We start from the raw sequence: 18,852 nt of genomic DNA, 5'->3' as shown, positions 1-18,852 counted from the left end.
AACAGTGTTAAGGAACTGGGGAAGGGGAACAGCCAAGTTGTCCTTCAATCTTAGTTGTGGAGGGTGTAGCTAGCTCAGCTCCAAGCCCAATTGCCATCTGGCTGCTTGTCAGCAGCTCACGGTAGCTTAACACAAGGTGCTGTGTTCAATCTTAGTTGTGGGTGGGCATAGCCCACCAACCCATGCGGGAGTTGAACCGGCAATCTTGTTGTTAGTAACACGTCCTCTCACCAGCTGAGCCATCCTACCACCTGTTTGCAGCTCAGCTCAGGCACAGCTCACTGGCCATTGTGGGAATTCAATCGGTGACCTTGTTGCTCAGAGCTCCCACTCTTAACCAACTGAGCCACTAGGCCAGACCGAGGGGAACTTTCAGGAAGAATTCTGAGAGTGGATCTCAGTTGGGTACACACATCATAGGGTCACAGCAGCAAACTTGGCTTTCCCTGCATGGCCTTGGTTTTCCTGGGGTGAAGGCCTCGTGCTTATGTGGGTTTTCCACCCACACTGTCTTCAGTCAGTCAGTGCGCTCACTGCAGACTGTCCCCTGCCCACCCCTGGGTTCTGCTGGGTGGTGCCCCTTCCATTTTCCACAGCTGCATGGTGGCTGTGGCCTGGGTAGGCTCCACAGGCCTGCCTTTGATCCTCCATGGAAGGCCCCCTGCTCACTCCAGCCCAGCCCTGCCAACTCTGCTACCACCAGCTGGCCCGAGGGATGCCAGGTGGTGGGTTCCTGCCACTGGGGTCTCCCAGCCACGCCGGGCTACAGGCAGAAAGCCCATGGTCTGCTGTGCTCCCATCCTTTGTCTAGCTGCCACAGGAGCCACAGACGGGTCATCCCAGACTCTGTGACCAGTATCGTGAAGGGGACATCGCCACCTCGCCAGTCAGAGTGAACGGCTGGTCGAAGCCCTTCCATCCCTTCCAGGTGGTGCCTCGGGCTGTGTTCCTGATCTTGGTTTTGGGCACCTTCTGTGTCTTCATGCCCATGCTGCCCCCTGAGTGGCAGTACATCACCTACGCTGTATCCTTCTACAAGGGAAGCACGTGTCTGTGGTCTGGGGTGGAGAGGGGCCACAGCAGGTCTCTTTGGGCAGAGAAATTCCTGTGCCTGCCACTACACTCCCCCGTCACCCGTCCTGTGCTCTGTCCTCCACACTGAGTCATCCACAGAGGCCATCTCCTGCTTCCCACTCCTCACCCTGAGCACCCCCATGTCACAGACCCTGAACCCCCAAACATACCTGTTCATTATGCAACTCACTGGCTCACAGTCCTGGCTAAATGTGCAGATGCTCTCAAAGCAGTGTCTGCTCCTCACCTGCCCTTGGTGTAGGGAGACTGCGCCTGGCAGGGAGGGGGAAGCCAGGGTCCTGGGGGAAGTAAAGACCTGGACCCCCACAGTTTTCCCAAGGATGTACCAGGTCAGTGTGTGTTGTCCAACAAAGAAAAGTGAGTTTAATAAAGAAGGACTTCAGCACATACAGCTCATGTTTGCTCAGCCCAGCCTCTGAGAGGTGCATGCTATGGAGCCCTGTCCCCACCACAGACTTTCCAGGCCAGCTCTCACATGGCTCACTATAGGGTTTTGCATCTGACATCCTCCTGGGTGGCCATGCTCTTGGGGTACCCAGGAGACGTCTGCCTTTACATCTCAGCAGTGTGCTTGAGGGTGGCATGGGGTCCATGTCTCATGTTCAGTCCTCTTGTGACGTCTGCCCATTTGTAGGTGGTGGCCAGGTCAGCAGCCCCTTGGCGGCAGCATGGACTGTGCTGTCTGAGTTCCCCCTGGCTGCTGCTCTAGCAGATGCCACAGACTGGAAGTCTTAATCAAAGAAATGTACTCTCTCTCAGTTCTGGGGCCAGAAGTCCTAGGTCAAAGTGTCAAGGTAGGGGCCTGTTCCAGGCCTCTCTCCCAGCTCTGTGGCCTCAAATTTCCCTGGGCTTTTAGACGGCTGCCTCCTCTCTGTCCTTCTGTACTCATTCTCCTGTGCATGTCTGTGTCCTAATCTCCTCTTTTTAGAAGGACACCAGTCACATGGATTAGGACCCACCGAACTTATCATCTGAAAAATAAGGTCACACTTGCAGGTCCTGAGGGTTAGGACTTCAGTGTCCTCTGGGACTCAGTTCAGCCCCTAACTGAATGTCTCGCTCACATGCTGAGTTATAACCCATCATCTCCTTTCTCTTTGGCCCTGTGTCTTTGTCCAGGGGTCACGCTGTCCAGGGGTCATGCTGAGAAGCACAGTGACGAGGCCAAGCTCACCTCACTTGCTGCCCACATCTGCTCTGGCTGTCCCCACCCCTAGGGACTCAGCGCCCACTCTATGCTGCCCCTCCCACTTGCCCTAAGTGATGGGTGCAGTGTGGCTTCCCTGGCTGTCCAGAGCTCAGCTACTTTTGGACACATTTTCCTTCCACTCTCCTGCCGCTGGCCACGCCCTTGCCCCTGTCCCTCAGGCCTCTGCAGATGCACTTGGGTGCTATGCTCTGGCCACTGGGGGGAGGGGGTGCCAGCATCACTGGACACCTGCAGGAACCCTGGCCTGCGGCCCTGTGGAGAAAAGGGTCCGTCCCCCAGTGGAAGCAGGGAAGGGACAGCGAAGATGGACGCCTGTGCAGGGTAGACGTCAACGTCCAGTATTGGCGACCCTTGAGTCAGTGCTTCTCTTGGCTGTCTGATCTGTGCAGGGTATTGTGCCCAAAGCACTGGAATCTGATGGAACTTTATTAACCTGACATCCTGTGTTGTGGCCAGAGGCAAAGTGAACTCGGGCACATGGTGGAGAAGCTCTAAGTGAGCGAGGACAGTGAAGGTGGGCTGTGAGTCCAGGGCTGGCCAGCCCCAGAGCATGACTATGGCCATGGGAGCTCTGCTGTGGGCCCTGCCCCTCCTCTCCTTGTGGCAAAAAGGAGAGGTCAGCAGTGAGAAGAGTGTGTCCTGGGCTGGCCCTGCTGCTGTTCATTTACTAAACACAGATTTTTGCTAGGGGAACTTCCAGCCTGTTCTCAGAATAGCTCTCAGGGAGGCTCAGAGCAGGCCAGGTGCCTCCTGACTTGTAGTGAAAGTGTGACCCCAAACCCCCTTCCTTTTTCTCTTTATTAGGAACTTGAACCTGACACACTGCAGATAGAATTACCTCTGACAGGGAAAGCAGGGCACTCGAGAGTGGCACCCACCCTGTGACCTTTTCATTCCAGGGACCCTGCCCACCCTCAGGGGAGGTCACTGAGTGTGAATGGGCAGGTCACCCTGGGCTAGATGTGGCTAACTTTCACTCAGTGATGTCATTCCCATGGGTGACCTGCATGTCCAGGGTCGACGCAGACCAGGCTGAGTGCTGAATTGCTGGCCGAGGCATTTGGTCAGGCGAGCAGGTGGGCTCTTTTCCACACAGGGTGCCTGGTGTACTCATGTTCTCACTTTAGACAGCTTTATGTCCCAGGGACTATGGATAGCTTCTCCCACTGCGTCTGAGCAGGATGCCGTCCTAGCATCTTGGGGTCCCCTCCCTCTGAAAGCCTCACCTCTTTGTTCTGGAGGGATGCATTCTGGGATGAGGTCTATCTGCAGCCTTGCTAGTTTGGGACGGCTCAATAAATTGGCTGCATGGAGCTCTCCAGGGCTGGCCGGGCAGGCCAAGGTCAGGTGCCCGGCTCCTCACTTTGAGGCTGAGGGTCTGAGTGCTGGCCATGCAACTCTCTGGCAGTTGTCTCCTGTGGGAGCCCAGTGTGTGGGGGCCAAAGGGCTTGGGACACACACCTCAGTCCCAACCTAACCTGCTGCTCAGGGGAAGGCGCCATCTGGCCACCTTGCCCCCCTCCTCTCTACCCACCCATCCCCCCAGGCTGTCCCCCCGACCACCCTCCTATCTACCCACTTACCTCTCGACTGTCCCCTGGCCACCCCTACCTACTCTTATCTATCCACTTCCTCCCCTCCGGCTCTCCCCCGGCCACCTAGCTCACCATTTTCTGTCACAATGACTAGGGTCATTCCACCCTAGTTCTGCACAGGAAGGGGCTGCACCTGGGACCCAGTGCTACTTCTCATTGTCCAGGGCTATCACCACCTGTGCCATGCCCATTGGTCAGGATGTGCTCCTATTGCCCCAGTGACCACATGAACAGTGCTGCATGCTTCTGGCCTGAACCTCAGGCTTCAAGGATCAGGTACAGGGGGAACCAGCATGCCAGGCCTATGTTAGTGTCACCCTCCATGACTGTAAGGCCTGGCCCAGCCACTGAGCACCTTCCCCACTGCCCATACCCTGTCCAGGGGTCCAGGGGCCTGGACTCATTCTGCTCAACAGCAATGCAGTAAAGCAGGTCAGCTGTGGAGTTCTCATGGCTGATGCTGGCTTTGGCTTGGGCCTTACCTCCACCAGATCTGCAGGTTTCCAAGGCCTCGGGAAAGGTCTGTATGTCACTTCACCCCCCATGTGGCACCAGAGGGGTCTGGTCATCCCTGTCCCTGGCAGAGGTCCCTCAGGGCCTGGCTGGTTGTCCCCTCCCCATGTTCCAGCCCCTCCCCTAGCTTTGTCTGACTCTTTTGGTTTTTGGCTCTAGCCCATCCTCTTCAGGGTTCAAGGTCATCTCAGCTCCCCCTTCCCCCACAGCCCTGGATCCTGAAGTTTCCACACCCACACTAGGCACCCAAGACCCTGGGTCTATACCCGGTGGTTAGAGGGCAGAGGACGAGGGAGGGATGAGCCACCTTGGTCAGTAGCTACCCCTGCTCAGGCTTCTTGCACACTGTGGATGTCTGTGATAGGCCCTCATCCACACAGGGTCTGAGAGCCCAGATGACTCCACACCGAGACTGACTTGCATTCAAGGTTCAGAGGTGGAATGCGAGGGCTGGTTTCTTCCCTGAGGTTCTGGAGGGAGTGGGAGCATGCATGCGAGAGCCTGTGGAGTCCTGTGGGGAGACAGCCCACTCATCCCAAAGACCATTGGCTGGGTTTGTGAGTCCTCCCTTCCCTCTCCTTGCTTTTTTTTTTCTTGAAGATAAGCTTTCTTCAGAATGCCACTTATGCTTTGGGAAGGTCCTTGCATTCTCCAGCCATCCAAGGACAAACGTCAGCATGTGGCCTGGTGCCCACCTTCTCACACAAGACTTTCCCAGTGCATTAGTGAAGCAAGTGGGAGCCATACCTTCAGGTGAACCATGGTTTGCCTTTTGGGGCCCTGGCTCCAGGGTGAGAGTTCCCTTCCAACAGCCCCCGCTTTGGCTTTCTGGAGAGAGAAATGGGAAAGAGAGAGGCTGTCCCAGGTCCCTGCCACTAGGCAGGCCCCCAGGTCCTGGCCACACACCAGGGTTCAGACATATACTGACCAGGCCAAGGGCTGAGTGGTTCCTTGACATTCCACCCATAGGTGACCGGTGGAATATTTGTTCTATACTTTATTGTTCACATTGTAACAATGTCAATAGATCCAGCCAAAGCCAACATCCATGTCAAAGTCAAGGGATCACTAGGGCCTTCTTTCGATCACCCCCAGCAGGCCTATAATAACATTGAGCATTTATATTGCCTCCTGTGTGACACCATTGTGTGAGTGCCAGGAGTGGGGCTGGGTGACACCAATGGTCCCCACCCACTCGGGAGGGTCACTGCGATGCTGTGCCCCACAGAGGCAGGGGCTGGGCTTGGAGGGGGAGTGGCTGCCTAGGGCTTGCATGTGTTTGTGCAGTGTTTGGTGCTGTGGCTTCAAACATAGTCCTCCCCACCCCTTCTTAGGGACTGGAGAGTACTGTCTTCCATGGGGTTTCTTAGATGAGCCTCTGTGCCACCAGATCACAGGGCGGGTAGGACCCAGGGGTCTCTAGTGATCCTGGGAACCTCAGTGGGTGGCTTAGTAAGGAGGTCCGGTGGTCATGGTGGGATCCAAGCCTGGCCTCCAGGCCCAAACCCTGGTTCGAAGTGGCAGGCATGGCCGATAAAAGGCACGCCACCGCTCAAGGACAGGTCCTCTCTGACTCTGACTCAGGCTGCTGCTGCCCTTTTGTCCCCCTACAGGAAGATGGGGGCTCTGACCCCATCCCTCTCCTGCACAGGTTGCTGACAGGCTGTCCCTCCCCAATATTTCTTTCCAGGACAGTGAAAGCAAAACATTGTCATGCATGCAACAAATGCGTGTCTGGCTTTGACCATCACTGCAAGTGGATGAACAATCGCATGGGGAGCAGGAATTACTGGTGAGAGGATGGGGCGTCTCATGGATAAGAGCTATGTCCCATCCCCTTGTATAGCTGCACTCAATATCCCTCTGTTGTCCTGGTCTGGTTCTGAGACATGTTTGTTTGGGACCATCCCTGGATAGGCCATGTCAAGCCTGTCCTCACAAAGTAAATTGCTGGAGACCCCCGTTAGGATTGGAGAGGAGCCAGCCCCTGTCCACAGGGCATGGGCTGGGCAGATGAGTCCTTACACCACTGGCCTGGGTTCCTCTGCCTTCTGCCCATCAAGGCCCTGAGGCCCAAGCACAGAGGATGTAGCCCGAGGGCTGTGCCAGGAGTAAGTGTCCAGCCATGAATGGGTGGTGTTCTCTCTGTGAGCTCAGGGTGCAGGGCCTGTGGTTCACCAGGTTGTCAGTCAGCTCTGCTGGCTATAAACAGCTGCATGTCACCAAGAGAGACACAAGTGCCTCCCCATAATCTGCACCACACTTGGAAAGGGGAGGCCTTTGCTGGCAGGTCACATGGCCTGACAGCTGCTGTCCAGGTGGAGGGCAGAAGGGGCTCCGTGTCTCACCCCGTGGTTGGCAGCAAATGTGCAAAGTGCCCTCCCATCCACCAAGCGAGGGACATGGCATGGGAAATGCCCCAGCTGTGCCTGCATGAAAAGAAGCTTCACTGCTTTGAGCAGAAGGAAATCCAAATGTCCCATAATTATTAAAACCTAATCAGAATTGTGTGACTGGAAGAGACCTTGTCCTGCCTCTGCCCCTACAGAAGAGGGGCCCCAAGAGGTCAGGGGGCAGGGCGGAACCCTAGTCTTCCTGCTGGCATGGTCCCTCTCCTGCATGCAGCTCTTTAGGGCTGGCTGGTCACCTCGAGGTCTGATCAGCTGTTGGGAAAATAAGTGAAGGCTATGGCCCTGCCCATGAGGAGGACAGGCTCTGCTGACCACAGCTCCAGACACAGAGCATGCTGAGCTAGGGGTTCCCATCAGGATCCTGAGTCCCAGGAGCCGTACCCTTGACCACGGGCAAGGTTGGAAGGACAGAGCACACGCCTGGCACACAGCAAGGAGAGGCCTGCTTATTTTGGCAGGAGCACACGGACAGGGAGGGGCACTATGTTCTCAAGGACTAGGGGATAGGGGGTCAGGATGAGAGCCAGGGTGACTGAGAGCATCTGCCCCCAGTTACCTCTTGCCCCTTCATCCATCAGGCAGGGAAAGCAAGGAGAGCAAACACATTTAGGAGATAATTAAGCTAAAAGAGGTGATAAAGTATAAACAGAGGCACTGAGACAGGTCTGGACAAGAAAAAAAGGAATGGCGCCAGAATAAAAGCTGGTGAGGGCCGTGGTGCAAACTAAGACATGAATCAAGGAAGAAAATAATCCTTTGCAGACGATTGAGGGAAGAGGGCCATGACAAGCATGTTCTTTTGGGTAGACCCCTGTTCCCAGCAATCCTGGGGGCCCACCTCTTGCACTAGGTGAGAGGGTAGTTCCGGACAGCAGGACCAAGATGACCCAGAGGATTCGGGGGTGGGGCCAGTTCACCATCTGGAGGGAGCTGCTCCCCACACCACTGGGCCCCTGGAGTCCAGAGCTAGGAGTTGAGGCCATGGTTTATGTCCCCTGTATCTGTGGCATCATGGGTCCAGGCCCTGGACGACCTGCACTCATAGGAGACTCAGCCTATGAAGGGTCACCCAGAAGACACACCTCAGAGGAACAACGGAGGGGCCCTCAGGGCTATGTCTTACCCAAGGCCAAGTTCCAGACCCACTTCACCCTCTGAGAACACTCATATTTTAGCCCTCTGCCTAAAGATTTGTGTAAAGAAACTTCAAGAAGTTGTAGACACCGGCCTGGAGTTGTCAGCCACTGCGCTGCTTTCGCTGTCCTCTCTTGTATCCCTGCTGCCAACACTGGGACCATGCAGGTGTCTGGTGGTACATGGTGACTGGGGCTGCAAGGACATGCAGGGCCAGGAGGAAGACAGTGTTCTGGACTTGGCCAAGGGCAGCAACCTGCCGAACGAGTGGATTCACCTCCTAAACCCTGCGTGGCTCATGTGCAGGATTTTAAGCTTGACTTTGGCAATTCCCAAGGCAAAACAAGTGAGACTTGGCATGGGGGCATGGCCACCATTTTTCAAAGTCCTGGCGATGAAGGATGGGCAGCAGTATGGAAAAAGAACAAAAGCAATGTAAGTTCTCTTAATAAGCAAGAAGGTGTCAATAGTGGAACATATGTCCCAATAGAAATGACTGTTTATACTCAAGAAGGAGAATAAATAACCTATCAAAATTATCAGATGAAAAATTATGAGTGCTCTTCCTTCACCCCAGTATTAAAAGGTCACTTGCATCAGTGCAGAAGAGAATGGCTTGGCACTGGAGTCTCAAAAGGAGTGAAATGACAGTAGAACCAAATGACTACAAAGGAAGGGTCTCAGAAGAAACTGAAGACATTATCCAAAAGGGGGAAACAAAACTCATTAGAACATGTAGAATGTGTCTGTGGATTTTTTGTCTGCATGCTAATAAACTTTTAACACTTAAAACAGGGATGCAGGACATCTCTACATTTATTATATTTTCAATAACGCTCTGAAGGAATATCTCACTTGAGTAATTCCCTGTTTCCAGACTAGAAAAGAAACTGGGTCAGGAGTTAGACAATTGCAAAGGGGGCTGTGTGGCTCTGGAATGCATGACAAATGGCCCTGGGTACTTCTTCTGTGAACGCTTTATTTTCTTGAGTTGATCTGAAATATATTCTTGCTCCATGACAAAGGGGAGATTTGCATCTTAATGATGGTGCTGGTGAATCACTCTGCTCTGGAATTTTTCTTATCAGCTTAGTAAGAGCTGGTCAGCTGCCAAGATAGTTGGTAATAAATTGTTTAAACTGAAAAGCTGGCATGCTGTTCTTAGAGGAACAAATGTTTTGTGGTTTAACCTGTACAACCTACTAAAGTTCTGCATTGCATTTTAGTAGAGAGATTCACATCATCACACACAGTGGGCCCGCTGTTGGCCATACCTAGTTCGTGCTAGAGGATTGTTGCACAGACTCTGGAACCAGCCAGCCGAGGATCAATGGCCAGCTCCAGCACTTTCTAGCTGGGCAGGTTTGGGTTATTTGACTCTGTGCCTCAGTTTCCTCTCTTGTAGAGTGAGGACGCCAAAACACCTATGTCTTAGGATTGTTCTGAGGAGTAAATGTATGTAATGAGCTTCAGACACAGCCCAACATATCATAAGTATTAGCAATCATTGTTCTTATTGAAGAATTAAGTTTTAAGGGCCGTCCTTGCAATGGGATTTTAAACTAGAAGAGTCAATACTATGAAGAAAAAGGTTTTCTGTAAGCTACAATTTGATTCTTGGCTTTTCAAGAAATAGTTACGGGCCGGCCAAGTGGCGCGATGGTTAAGAACTGGCTTGGGACGCCAGAGGGCCCCGGTTCGGATCCCACATATGAGGGCCAGTGACACTGCCCTCCACAGCTAAGATGCTGAACAACAGCTCAGCCTGGAGCTGGGCTGCCCGTGAGTTGCCGGCGACGGCGTAGGCTGCAGCCCCTGTGGCAGTGGGTTGCCATGGGCTACCGTGTGTAGCCAGCAGCCAGAGTGTGTAGCCAGCAGCCAGCGTGAGCGGCCAGCAGCCAGCGTGAGCAGCCAGCAGCTGCAGTAAGCGGCCGTCCAGAAGCCGGCGACTGATCTGCGTCGCCTGGGAAGAGCGCAATGATGGTGCCAACTTGGGCCAGTGAAGCAACATCCTCCACAACTAGCCTGAAGAACAAAAGGACAGCAACTTGTCTGTTCCCCTTCCCCCAATTCCCCAGAACTGTTCCCATCCCCCCAATTCCCCAATAAAAATCTTAAAAAAAAAAAGAAATAATTACCTTCTTTAATTTATTTACTGAATAAATGGAGGAAAGAAGAAAAAAAAGTTGTATGAAAGAATAATGTAATCAACTAACTTTCAGGTGAACAAAAGACATTGTTTAACATTGAAAATGCAGAGGAATAATTTTTATTTAAAAAATAGAACAGCACAAAGACTAATGGAAGACGTTTTAGTGAAAGCATACTCTAAGAAGTGCTACCCAGAATTTGCTTTTTGGATGGATAGATTGTTCTCTGTGTCTTGAGCACAGACTAGGGGCAGGAGTGGTTTTCATCTAACCGTGTATGGCACAGGTGTGTGTGGCACAGGTGTGCCAATGCGCCTCAGAAGGGTGTGCCGTCTGCAGGCACAGAGGTCAGGCTCCTCCGGGCCTGCCTGTGTGTGTCAAAACCAGCCGCAGCGAACCCATGTGCCATCTAAGCACCGTCCATGGTGCACCCCTGGCTTCCAAGTTCAGTGCCCTTGATGGTAGCATGGCACCAGGGAGCTCACCACCTGGTCGCACGTGGTTTCTGTTCAACTGCAGCAATCATTAGCCCAACTCCAGGCTCAGAGCCCATAGGGCTCATTTTCCACAGTTCCAGGGCTGAGGGGAGAACTGAAAGAGTCATGGCTGGGAGGAAGCCCTGGGCTAGACAAGTGGGTGTAGGGGAAGGCAGGCAGCCACAGGCTGCAGGCTGGCACGTGGTAGAAACCTTCACTGGTGATCTAGATGGGCCCAGACCGCTTGGGCAGCTAATACCCCATCTCTGAGCCTCAGTTTCCATCTCTGTGAGCTGGGCTGATCCCTTCCTTGCAGCCTCTTGTGGGGATTAAATGAGATCACGTTTGTATGTTGTGAGGCAATATGAGACTGTGGATATGATCAATGGTGGTCACAAATCAGTGATGTTACATAGAACATTTGAAAGAAATGCTTCAACAACAGAGAGCAGGAAGAGAAAGGGCTAAGCTTCACAATGCGACCCCAGCAGCAGTCAGGGTATGCTGGGCCAACACGCCGGACGCTGCTCACTGTCAGTGGTGCAGCCGTCATGTGCTCTGAGCCCTGTCTGCTTCTCCCGCAGGTGGTTCTTCAGCTCCATGGTCTCCACCTTTGCCGGTGTGCTCTGCATCATTGTCATGATGATGTACATCTTCATCTAGCATTCGGTCAAACCAGAGGGGCTCTGCGTAGACCTCCACTATGGAAGTAGGTGCTGCTCCCCGGGTTTGTTTCCCTTCGGGTTTCTGTGTGTCTCAGCCATGCCCCCAGTAGACTTCCAGGTCAAAGCCTTCTTTCTGGGAGCAGTCAACCTGTTTGGTACTCCCCCTGGGACCGAGGGGCTAGAGTCCATACATCAGCGCAGCAGCTGCCTGAGCCCCCAGGAAGTGTCAGGCATCAGAGAGTGGGGTTTGCACCCTGGCCCTTGCATTTGGTCATGGATGGGAGCAGCGTGGGGCACAAGGCAGAGCTGTCTGGGGACAGGGCCTGGGGTGACAGGTGACCGCAGGCTCAGCGGGTCCAGGAGCCTGGCCTTAGGAAGAGATGTCCACATCCAGCTAGAGGGACACAGATGTGGGGGCTGGATGTGGACTTAAACTGTGTCCCATCCTCGCCCCCAGATCTGTGAATGTGCCCTCACTTGGAAAAAGGGTCCTTTCAGATGTGATTAAGGATCTTGAGATCAGACATCCTGGGTCATCAGGTGGTCCTGAGTCCAATGACAGTGTTTTTGTAAGAGATGGGAGATACACAGACACACAGGGAGAGGCCACATGACAACAGAGGCAGAGACTGGAGTGTCAAGGCAACAAGCACAGGGAGCTGGGAGGTTCAAGGATGGAGCCTCCCCTGGAGCCCCTGGAGGGAGTGCAGCCCTGCGCCAGTCTGATGACCAGCTCCAGAAACGTGAGAGGGAAATTTCTGTGGTTTAAGCTGCTCCTCTTGGTCACAACAGCCCTGGATGCTCACATGAGAGGACCTCAGGTGTAGCCCTCCTTCTGTCTGTGCCAAGTGGTCGGGGAACTTAGCCCTTGGGGTACAGCATAGGGCCACACATCTCAGCTCCCTGCATCTGTGCCAAACACACTGCAGCCCAGCGTACAGAACGGGACACTGTGGGACCTTTGTCACTCAGCCCAGAACATTCCCAGAACTGGCCCTGCCCCTGGCTCTAAGGTCTTGGGCTTTAGGCTGGTCTTGGCCCTGGGCTCCACAGCAAGAGCCATTGTTCTGGAAGTGCACAGCCAGGCCAGCCTGGGAGGCCTGTGATGAGGACGCTGCGGTGGGACTGAACCTAGGTCTCCCTTTCCTGGGGATAGGATATCCTGTGTAGACCAATACCTCTCCACCAGGAGGGGGAGCCACGTACTGCATACCTTTACCCCCAGGCATGCCCAGCACCTGTCACACGCACACCCCTTGTGGGATGGACACCTGACCTGCACAAGAGGTAAAAGTGAATGGCAGGGCTCAGTGAGACCAGGCCCTGCTCAGCAGGAAGAGCCACCTCCGCCCACCCACCCTCCCTGACACTCCACACACACGGCATCAACTAGAGGGCCTGTCGGTGCCAGGCAGCCTAGGAACATTCTTTGGAGGACAAGCTCTGTGAGCTGCATGCTAAAGGCCCTGCAGTGCCTTTGCACCAGTGGCTGCTGGTTCCACACCTGGCCCCACAGATGAAATGGGAATGGTGAGCGAGACCTCAACACACCAGGTGCCCAGGTCTTTGTACATTTCCCTTGTCCTTTGTCACCAATCAATCATCCTGTTGACTGACCCCTCACTTTGCTGACTCTGAGGAGTGGGAGAGGGCAGGAGGTGCTGGGTGGCTGCAGCATGAGAGCAGGGTGAGATGAGGCTGGCTTCTCTGGGACTTGTTGGTCCTGGAGCCATAGTGCAATTGATGGGCTCTAGGTGAATTCCTTGACTAGGGGTGGAGGCCACTTTCTAGGCTCACTGTTCCAGAAGGTTCCACAGGGCTTCTGAACCTCCAGTTTCCTGGGATGCTTTGCTCTCATTGGTGGGTACAGCCGAGACCCACCACACAGTACTGCCACCCCGAGGCATTAGGCTCTGCCCGTAGATACACAATACGGCCATGTGTGGCCATCATCTTCAGACACCACGAAGGTAACTGGGCTCAAGCCCTTTTCTGTACTTTGCTGTGGAGCAGAGACTTCAGCTGCCCCTCCCACACAAGCCTTCGAGACTTTTCTCTCACTTACTTTTGGAAGCCGTGTGGCTGGGAGCATCACAACAGACCGCATCCTAGAATGCCCCAAGGTGGTGGCTGTAGCCTTCCAGTGCTTCTTGAGAGTGCCTGGTGCAGAAAGGAGAGGGCCTGGCAAGGCTGTAGCCTGCAGGACAGGGTAGTGTTGGGGTGAGGCAGAGATGCCAGGCTCTGCAACCTGGACACAGTTCCCCTCTCCCCGCCTCACCTTCCAGATCCATAAATGGAATCATAATTCCCACTACAGTCAGGAGGGGCTGCAAAGGCACTTAGGTAAGGCAGGGCACACACCTGGGTTAGGATGAGTGCTTACCTGGGCAGGGAGTTGTCCACCTGTTTGAGTAGGAAGGACTCACCTAGACAGGCAGGTGCTCACCTAGGCAGGGAGCTTCACACCTGGGCAGGAAGATGCTCACCTGATTGAAAAGAAAGGGCTCACTGGGGCAGGCAGGTACTAACCTGGGTAAGAAGGAAGGGCTCACCTGGGCAGGCAGGTGCTCACTCAGGCTGGTATTGCCTCCCCCACTGTCAGCCTCTGCCTCGTGGTGCTCACCTGAGGAGAGGTGCTGTCATATCAGCAGATGCTGGATGCAGGCGTGTCTCCCTTGTCTCCACAGCCATTGGCAATCAAGGCATGTGTCTACTGTTCCTGTCTTTTTTCCCCATGAGGACCAAGACCCCAGTGGTCCTAAGCATCAAGGCATTCATGCTGCTGTTGGCCATCATCAGCCTGGTGGTGCTTGGGCAGCTGCTTGTTTTCTGCATCTACCTGTATATGTGCCTCCCAAGCTACCTGTCCACATTGGCCGGTCTTTGCCCTGTTGTGTTCACAGGTGTACTGAGTCAGGAGGCCCTTCCCCACCCCATCCCCCACCCTGGGCCTCTGCCAGCAACCAGTGCCAAGCCCAAGGGACAAACCAACACCGTGAGAGACAGCTGGGCAAACCACCCTGAGGCCTGGGAAAAATGCGAGAGATGGAAAAGCTGTAGGCTAACATGTTCAGAGAGAAATGGAATCTACGAGGCAGGAACAAGGCACCATGGAAAAAGAACAGGAGGACTGAGAAAGCACTGACCGAAAATCCTAAGCATGAAGACACTCAGCTCAGTGACAGCGTGACCACTAGGCAGACACACTCCCTGCAGGAGGACTGGGGCTTTCTGATGTGCACTCAGCGTGGCCGGCAGCACGCTCCATTGAGTCCCTGGAAAGGGAAGGCGTGGCTTCCCCAACCCCAAAGCCTTCCTCTGGAAGTCATGATGGGTGCTCCCTAAGAGAAGGTGGACCCAGAAGGGCTGTGCCAGTTGGTCTAGTGTGGGGCTGTCCTTAGCTAAGCCAGAGAAGTGCCCCGAAACAGTGCCTGAAGGCCTGGTCGGCCGAAGCTATTCACGAAGCTGCCGAGCATGCTGTGGTGGGGAGAGGGGGTGCAGGTTCAGGGGTGTGCTTGACGACAGCACCCCAGCAGCAGTGTGCACCACAGCCTGCAGGGGACAAGCTGGACAGGCAAGCTAGGCTGGGGGCCTGTGGCAGCCACTCAGGACGTACATGATGAGTTCACGGGGATGAGAAAGGGGACACTGGAGAACCCAAAATCCACAGGACTTAAATGCCAACTGGAGATTTGAGGACAGAGACCTCTGGGGTTTTAACTCGGGCAACCATGAGGGTAGCGGAGCCACACTGACTGTGGTGGGCATGCTCAGGAGGAGACCCCCTGAGAGGGGATGAGCATAGGAGCTCAGCACTGACCATGTCTAGTTTAGGGTCTTTGGACATCAAAGAATAGATTTCCAGGAAGAAGTTGGGATGTTAGTTATAGTAAAATCACCCTAGAACGTGGGCACGTCAAACAGCACATGCCTACTGCCTCGGTGTCCATGGGTCAGGAGTCCAGCACAACTTGGCAGGGTCTTCTGGCCCTGGGTCGTCCGTGAGGCATCCGTCAAGCTGCTGGCAGAGGCTGTGGTCTCCTCTGACTGGGGAGGACCCCCCAGGCTCCCCACCAGGTGGTCGGCAGGCTCAGTGCTCGTGAGTTCCTGGCCAGTGGCCTCCTCCTTTTGGGTGATGGAGCGTCTCAGAGGAGGACAGCTGGCGTCATCAGACCAAGCAAATGAGAGGATGACAGAGAGGGCCGCAAGATGAAGCCAGCCTCTGTAACTGTCATGGAGGTGACGTTCAAGCAGGCAGCTTTTCTGCAAGTCACTAGGCCCAGCAGTCCAGAGGACAGGGTACAAAGGGATGAACGCCCTGCTGTGGGCACCGCTGGGGACACAGAAGCTGTTGGCAGTGGGATGCTCCATTTTGAAGCTTGGGAGAGGGACATCGTGTCTAGTCCTCAGAGCACAAGTGGGAGTGACACCCTGGTGAGGGCGAGATCTGCTGGGAAGGCGTGTGGTTGTGGAGAGTGCCCGCAGCACAGATGTGAAGAAAAGCCACCTTCGCCGCCAAAGGACGAGAAAGCACCTTGGATGGTACTGAGGGAGAGCAGGGTCCCACAGAGTGCCCCGAGCTGGTGTGTGTGCACCTGGTGATGTCGGAGGGAACATGGGCAGATGTCCTTTTACCGCACTTCGAGTTGTGGCCTCCTGCTTCCTCGCCTGTCAGGTCTGAAGTTCTGCGCTGTGTGTCCTCTACTTCCTCGTTATGTCAGATGTCAATGTCTCGCGTGAAACAGAGTGACCGGATGCTGGGAGTCACGCAGGGCATGCTCACAAGCTAATTTTGGTGGCATTTGTGCAAACCCATGCCAAAGAATGGCTATTTCCACTGGAATATAAACATATGAGACTGTATGGCCTCCAACTCTGACCCAGGTCAGAGAGAATGTGGAAGAATGCAGTAAGAGCCAGGTGGAGTTAGTCAGGAAAGAGAAGCAGGCCAATCACCACAGAAACAGAAGTGGGTACAGACCTCCAAGGAAGGGGTGGGCTTCTGCTCCTCGAGCTTGTAGGGGGCCCTCATTTGCAGACATGATTGTAAACCGGCTGCTCCGTGCCTGGCAGTTTCCAGGGAGACAAATGGAAAGATGGCCCCTCATGAAGCACACGGTTGAAACAGGCACAGAACCCATTCTCACTGATATTGCTTTTCTATTGACAGACAGGCCCCAGCTTTTCTTTTGAGAACCTAGGGTGACTTGCCACATGCTGGAGTCAGTGTCCCAGCTGGCACTCGCCGTAGGTGCATGTTCAATTTGTGGGCTCTGAGGCCAGCAGGACAGACGCCCCCGCAATGGGGACAGAGCTGTGGCTGCTGCCCACAGGCCAGGTGGGCTCTGGAGAGGCTGTCCAGCAGCTCCCGGGGTTCCGGGTTAGGGACCAGTCCTCAGCACCTTTGGGTGGGGCCCTGAGGGCCTGGGATTGGGCACTGCGCTGCCCACTTGCTGTGTGGGTACTGTGCATAGCTGATTTCAGTTCCGCCTTTCGCTCCTTTTGCCTTTCTAGTGTACAATGGCCTAAGCACCCTTGATTATCTGAGAGAAAAACAGAGCCTGAAGACATCAAAAGCCTCAGCCCCATGGAAAAATATGCCCTTTGCAAAGGTACGGAAGTCCCCATGCTTCATTATTTTTGTGCATCCAGGCCTGGGACAAGGCCCTAGGTCACCTTGTGGACAGGGCCACTTAGTCACAGTCCTTTGCTTCTGCATGGGCATGGTTCTGTAAGTGTGCATGTGGGTGTGATGCAGTGCCTGTGTGTGTGTGGTGTGTATGTGAGTGTGATGTATGTGGGTAGTGCGTGCGTTTGTGGTTGTGGGTGAGGTGATATTTACGTGCCTGTGTATGAGTATGTGAGTGGCTGATGTGTGTGTGTGTGTGTGGTTGATGGGTGCATGTGAGTTTTGGGTGATTTGTCTAAGTGTGTGTGTGTGGGTGATGTGTTTTTAGGTGGGTGATATATGTGTGATATTTGTGTGTAAATTGTGTGTGTGGTGTGCATGTGTGTGGCAGGCAGCACCTGTCTGTGTGTGTGTGGTGTGCATGTGTGTGTGAGACAGCAGCACCTGTCTGTGTGAGTGTGTGTAGTGTACATGTGTGTGCTACATCCTTCCTGCAATCCCTCTGGGAGGACCTCTCCAGCAGGGCTGACTCCCTTAAGCCCACCCTTTTCTGCAGCTGCCCCTTATCAATGGTAAAAACACTTGCTCCTCCAAGGTCACCATGAAGAGCAACAAAATATGAGCCACAGACAGAAATACAATATTTGCAAATCAGACACTGTATCCAGAACAGATAAAGAACTTTCAACATTCAATTATGAGAAAAAGAACCCAGTTTTTAAGCGGGCAAAAGATTTGTACAAACTGTTTACCAACATGGAAAATTAACTCGTAGAAAGGTGGCTGGCCTCACTCAACATTAGGGGGTCGGGTGAAAAGCAGAAGTTACCACTGCGCATCATCAGAGTGGCTACAATAAAAAAGACCAACAATACTCATAGCACGTGTCAGTGAAGCTGGAGGGAAACTGGCAGTCTCCCACGTTCCTAGTGGAACTGTAAAGCCCACCACTCTGTAACGAGGTGGAGCAGCTTCTTAAAAACTGGGATATGCATTTACCCTATGAACCGGCAGTCCCATTCCTGGTGTTTTAGAAAAGAGAAGGGAAAACATGGGTAGGTACACATGTCACGAGAGCTGGGAGGAGGGTGGGTGCTGTCCCCACAATGAGGTCCTTGCCCAGGACCCAGGGGAGTCAAAATCGAAAAAACATTGGCTTGGATTTTGCGTAAGATAAGCTCAGCATCAACAACTCGTCTTCACTTTCTGTATTTTCATTATCCCAACAGCAAGCAGATAATCCACCTTCATCTGTACGTAGGTTAGTTGCAATCTTACTGGAGTAGTTTTATCTGAAAATTAGCTATATTCTCTTAACTGTCTTCCTTCAAAAAGTGTTCCCTACTCTGAGTTTATACAAACATCCTCTATATTCTCTGATAATTCCATCATTTTTATTGCTTTCTTTCCATTTTGATTTGAAGCCATCTTGAATTAATTTTTTGCATTCGCTGAGAAAGCAGCTAAGGTTATTTCATCACAACATACTGTTGGTTGCCATGTTGCCTTTCCTCGTCAAAGTGAAAGGCCCCTTTCCTGACACCCCCCGTTCCCAGGGGCACCTGGCTCAGATCCGCGTGTGGACGCTGGTGTCTGCGTCACTGCTCCGTGTCCCAAGCCACGCAGGGCTGTTTTAATGACAGGGCTTTTGTTTGTTTAATATCTGGTAGGTGAGTCCCTCCCCCCCTTAAGATTTTTTTATTCTTCATTACTCTTGATAATTCTTTCACATATTTATTTTTCCATGTCAACTTTAAAATCATTTTGTGCAGCTGAAGAAACCTGGAATTTTAACCGGATGCACATAAAACACAACCTCGTTTTATTGCGCGTCGCTTGACTGTGCTGTGCAAATATTGTGTCTGTGGAATCCTTACATCCAGTAAGCCTGTCGCACCATTTTTCCAACAGCGTTTGCTCACTTCATGTCTGTGTGTCACATTTTAGTAATTCATGCAATATTTCAAACTCTTT

The 18,852-nt window shown here is 53.4% G+C and overlaps 1 pseudogene; it reads left to right on the top strand.

The window, feature by feature from the left end:
* The first annotated feature begins 857 nt into the window (after positions 1-857).
* On the top strand, positions 858-9,649 carry LOC109395536 (gamma-glutamylcyclotransferase pseudogene; annotated as a pseudogene).
* The last annotated feature ends 9,203 nt before the right edge of the window (positions 9,650-18,852 follow it).

This window comes from Hipposideros armiger, unplaced genomic scaffold, assembly GCF_001890085.2.
Source record: "Hipposideros armiger isolate ML-2016 unplaced genomic scaffold, ASM189008v1 scaffold_476, whole genome shotgun sequence".
Taxonomy (NCBI): Eukaryota; Metazoa; Chordata; class Mammalia; order Chiroptera; family Hipposideridae; genus Hipposideros; species Hipposideros armiger.
The sequence above is the reverse complement of the archived record's forward strand: the minus strand, read 5'-3'. Positions and strand labels throughout refer to the sequence as shown.